This window comes from Nycticebus coucang, chromosome 4 (genome assembly GCF_027406575.1).
Source record: "Nycticebus coucang isolate mNycCou1 chromosome 4, mNycCou1.pri, whole genome shotgun sequence".
In the NCBI taxonomy this organism is placed as follows: Eukaryota; Metazoa; Chordata; class Mammalia; order Primates; family Lorisidae; genus Nycticebus; species Nycticebus coucang.
Window position 1 is genome coordinate 130569058 of NC_069783.1, and position 5249 is coordinate 130574306.

Genomic DNA, 5249 nt, shown 5'->3' on the forward strand with positions numbered 1-5249 from the left:
ATACCCAACAAAACCAAATTACTCTGTCTCCTAACATCTTCATGGGAAAATACTAGGCTTTTGTTTAAAAAATAGATGCCTATGATGCAAATATTACTTTCTAGAGTGTTTTACAATTTCCTCCTGTTATAAGGTACAAAAAAAAAACACATTCAACAGGGAACCACAATAACATATATAGAACCCTCTGCAAAGAACAATTGGCACAGAAATTGAATATATTAGATGTTAATTTTTGGCAGACAGATACAGCTTTCCCAAAGTACCTCAGAGTACAGCACATGTAGATTTTTGTGGCAGTCCTTGGAAACATCTTAGGTAGAACCTAACAAAGAAATAAAAATCTACCACACATTTTCAACCAAAGTCATTTTTACAAGGAAAAATAGGTGACACAAGATAATGTACTTTAAGTTGATAGCACATACAAGATTATTTTTTTCACTATAAGAGAGATAGGCCTAATCACTGAAATTTAAAAATATAGAAGCCTACTGATTTCAGAATGTTGGGAAAGAAACAAGAAAGAGCACAAAATTTTCAGACAGACATACATAAATTAAGACTGAAATGGGCTGTAAGCCCTATAAATATTGTTTCCCAAGACAATTAAATTTTGAAAGTGCAAAATGACAACTCAGAAAGGTCCCCTTTTCCTTTAAGCAAGCAAAGGTCATTTAAAAATGTATCCAACTAAATCAAAAAAGAGAAGATTGGAAACCAATCTTTCTTCATTATCAGGACTGACTTCAAACCTTAATGTTTCTAAGTGGGATATGCTGCCAAAAAAATAAAAAATTAGATCACTGGATCCAAGTTACATTTCCTCTAAAAAAAAAAAATCAAAGGAAAGCTGCCAATATCTGTTTTTGAAAGAAATCTCTTAAGAGGTAGTATATGCTAGGGCTACAGGCTCTCATATGTAACTCATCTTAACATTGCTCAAAAACATGAAGTCCTTTGAAGCATGTTCCCTGGAGTCTATTAAATACTCATTCTCGTGCTCAAATGTCAAGCAATATCCAATAGCATCTCTGTTTCTTGAATTCATTTCTGGAACCTGTGTCCATCCCTTGCAAATTCTTCCCATGGTCCTTTGTGATCCTCATCACCACTTATATAATACTCAGTAACTTCTTTGAGGAAGATTACCTTTTTTCTTTTATATGTGTGAGTCTTTCATCCAGAAAGAACCTCACACTGTACCAAGTCTGAACCTCCACTTTCTTGGCTCCCTAAAGTTGAACTTTACAAGAAAGTAAGGTGTGAGAATCAGAAATGGCCACAATGGACTCAGACAGTCTCTTTGTGTCACAAGAGCCTTTCCAATTTTTCCCTGATGTTTGAAAAGGAGCCTTAAATTTTAAAAGGTTGTAGGGATCATCAGAATTACAGAAAGAGTTCCAAAGTTTGAGACTCTGCTTCATCTGCACTAGATTCCCAATCATCTTCCTCCCCAGAATTATGGTCAGGGCTCTCAGGAAGGCTTCCGGGCTGGGAGGAATTCTTTAGGTCAGACTTGTCAGATAAATCCTTCTCTGAATCAGAAGGATCTTCAGAAACAGTTCTGTCAGTAGTCTGAATTGTTTCTGTAAAGTTTTGGGAATTGTTAAGGATCTACATTGTAAAAGGAGTTCCAAAGGTGAAGCCCTTCAGAGTCTTTTTCTAGGTCTGATGCTGACAGTAAGCTATCCCTATCAAACCCATCATCCTCAGCTTCCTCATCCCAACCCTCATCTTTGGAATCAGAACTTGTTTGCAGGTCACTGGATACACCTTCCAATATATAATCGATCAGTTTGTTACTACAAGCTGGTCTAGCAGAAATGGGAAGGTCACATTCACTGGAGTAGTCAAGTACATGGATTTGGTCCTCTCTAGGCTCTTTTACTGTAGGCACCTCACAAGAAGAACAGCTCTCCAATGGGCCCTGTTTTTCCAAAGCAAGTGGAATCTCTCTAGTCAACAATTCTGTTTTTTCCTCAGTAGATTCCTGGGTGGTTCCCAGAATGGCTCCAGCAGGGGGAACAAACTGTGTTATATTATCTCTGCAGTGTTTCAGATCCATCTGGAGAAAACGGTGTTCCCCTTCCAGGCTGTGGTAGCCATTATCTTGGTCAGGGATGGGTAACTCTTGCCCTTTTCTAGCCTCTGAAGTAATTCCAACCATTTAATGCAAAGTTGGTGAATTTCTGGCAGGCCTTCTCTAGAAAGAGGTGGGCTTCCCTGTCATGAGGCCGGAGAGATCTCTGCATTCAGTGGCTGGGGATGATAATCGTTCTCGATCAAGCAGCTGCTCTCCAGAAAACTAGCTCGCCACTTCCAGCTGTTCTGATAGCTGAGCTCTAGCTGGGGAAGGCAGTCCAGGTAGGTGGAGTTGAGCAAATAGGTGACTACATTGAAATCGCTTAAGCGTTGAACGGTCAGAGGGCCAGAGGGTGAAGAGCCAAATTCCAGTCAGAGTACACACGGGACTCAAGGCCACTCCGCAACAGTTCTACTTTCCACAGCTGCTGCCCTAAAAGAAGCACACGTGCTGCAGGGTCCAAAGCACTTTCCTGGTTTTAAGGTCCAATTCTAGGTGTGGGGACAAGCGCTGCCAGTGGATCCCCTCCTCTAGCGAGTCAAGGGGATGGCAAGGGAGTCATCTGGGGAGTCGAACTGCCCCAAACTCAAAGATTTCTGCGCTGTGGAGTCGAATGCTTCCTCCCGTCCTTTCAGGGCCCTCAGAGCACTGTAGCCTCCAGAAAAGTCAGCCGTCCAGTGGGAATCAGCTCGCTAATTCGGATTTGGCTCCAAATCAGCAGCTCCTGAAGCAAGCTGGGGAGTGGCACAAGGAGCTGGGAAAGCAGCGTGGTCCAGTAGCGAGTCCGAGGAAAGCAGTGCGGTGTATCTGGGGTTTTCTGGGTCACCAGAAATGTGTGTAGGGAATTTGGAAGAGCCCGGAAGCGATTGCCTATGGAAGAAGAAAGACTCCCAGAAGCTGGAGCCCATTTTCGCTATCCACCCGCCCCAGCCCCACCTCTTTTTTCTCGGCGGTCTCTCGCTGTAGGCCGGCGAGCTGGAGGTGGGACAGGATTCGGAGGTCCACACGGTCTCGGCCTCACCCAGTGGCGGGATCCGGACTCCGGGCCAGCAGCAGAGCCACAGAAGGCAGTGGCTTCGGCAGCGGGCGGCAGACCACAGCGCCTGGCGGCCAGTGCAGGCAGCAGCTGAAGAGACAACCATCCTGTCAGAAATGGACGTCTCCTCATCGGTAGTCGCTGGAGGCGTCAACGTCACAGCCAGGGGCCCTTCCGCGGTGACGCAGACGACTCTTCCAGAGAGACCAACCGTTAAAAAGCCTCTGAGCAGGCTCAGCGCCCGTAGCACTGTGGTTCCACGCCAGCCACGTGCACCAAGGGTGGCGGGTTCGAACCCAGCCCGGGCCTGCTAAACAACAATGACACCTGCAACAAGAAATAGCTGGGCACTGTGGCGGGCGCCTGCAGTCCCAGCTACTTGGGAGGCTGAGGCAAGAGAATCCCTCAAGCCCAACAGTTTGAGGTTGCTGTGAGCTGTGACGCTGTGAGCTGAGCACCCTACCCAGGGCGGCATAGTGAGACTCTGTCTCAAAATTAAAAAAAAAAAAGAGCCCCTCAGCAGCGGGACACTGGAAGGGCTGAGTAGACCGGCAGGCGCAGGTGGAAGCGAAGCCCAGAACAGCCGCAGGGCTGCCCCTGTATTTTATTTTTTGGAGATCAGAGTTTCCCACTCCCTGGGACACAGGGTCCTGGTGTTTTGTTGTTTGTTTGTATTTTCAGGCAGAGTCTCAGTCTGTGCCCAGGGACAGTGCTGTAACATCATAGCTCACAGCAACCTCAAACTCCTGGGCTCAAGTGATCCTGCTGCCTCGGCTTCCTGAGTACCTTGGATTACAGGCCCCCGCCACCAATGCCCGTCTAGTTTTCTATTTTTAGTAGAGATGAGGTCTTGCTCTGGCTTAGGCTGATCTCAGATTCCTGAGCTCAGGCGGTACTCCTGCCTCGGCCTCCCAGAGTGCTGGAATTACAGGCGTGAGCTACTGTGCCTGGCCTAGGGTCCTAGTGTTATTGTGACTTGTTCTGTGTTTGGGGATTCCCTACTCACAGCTCCCTGTCATTCATTCTGTAAAGGTTCTGGGCTCACCCCTATCTTCAGCCCTCACACCTATGTCTCTTCTCTTTTTCTATCAGGGTGCCAGTATTCCAAACCTGACATGATCTCCCAGCTGGAGCAAGGAAGATCACCCTGGCTGGTGTGGAGGAAAGTCCTCAAGGGCCCCTCTCCAAGTGAACAGGTGGGAAGGAGTCCTGGGGCTCAGGCAAAGGCTTTCTATGAAGTGCTAGCCAGGGAGCCCTGCTCCATGGGGAATCAGTGTGGCTTTCCCTGTGTTGCCAGTGGGGAAACACCATGTCAATGCAGGAGCTTCCCTGCTCTTTCTGCTCCTGTTCTCACACTCAGCCCTCTGCTTTTGGCCACCTCTATTAGCCCATACTCCCTCTCCTCCTTTCTTTAAGGTGCAGACTCTTCCCTGTGCTGACAGCCTTCCCTCCCCACTACTGAGTGTCCCCCAGGGGTCTGTCCCACAGCTTTCACTTCCCTTTCTCTTTCTCTCATTCCTTCCAAGTTCCTAGGACTGTCAGCCTCTCTTCCATGCTTTGTTCTGTCCTGTTCCCCAGGGCAGGAACCACTTTCCTGGTCCAGTACACAGATGCTTTGTAATCTTCATTTCCTGAATTCAGAGTGGCTCTTGACTTCCTTGTGCCTTCTGGCACATTTGGCTCCTTGATACCACCCCTTGATTTGTCTGCCTCCATGTCACGTTGCTGTCATCTGCTGCTCTCACTGTTCACCTTCACACTCTCCGAGTGGGCAACAGGTTTGTTGGCCATCTATGCAGGAGACTCACTGCCTGTACTCCCAGACCTTTCTTGTCTTCTGCTCTCATATCTCTCCCAGCATTCTCAGCCGTGGCCCTGTATGCAGCCTCAGACCTGTCAGTCATTTGACGGCTCCCTATCCCTCAGCACCCGTTTCCTTGCTCCCAGTTCTGAGAATCACTCATGCACTTTTCCTCCCATGTCCTCCTATGTCTTCATGTGCAGTGGGACAGATTCCTATAGTCATTCTTTCTTCTCTAAATGCACCTTGAATGTCTCATTGAGCAACTCTACTAAAAACACCCTTTTAACCATGGGCACCACCTGCTCGGAACCATGCCAATCTTC

The 5249-nt window shown here is 47.5% G+C and overlaps 1 pseudogene; it reads right to left on the minus strand.

Moving 5' to 3' along the window:
• Positions 1-932: 932 nt before the first annotated feature.
• LOC128584420 (protein phosphatase 1 regulatory subunit 15B-like) lies at positions 933-3228 on the minus strand (annotated as a pseudogene).
• Between the last annotated feature and the right edge of the window lie 2021 nt (positions 3229-5249).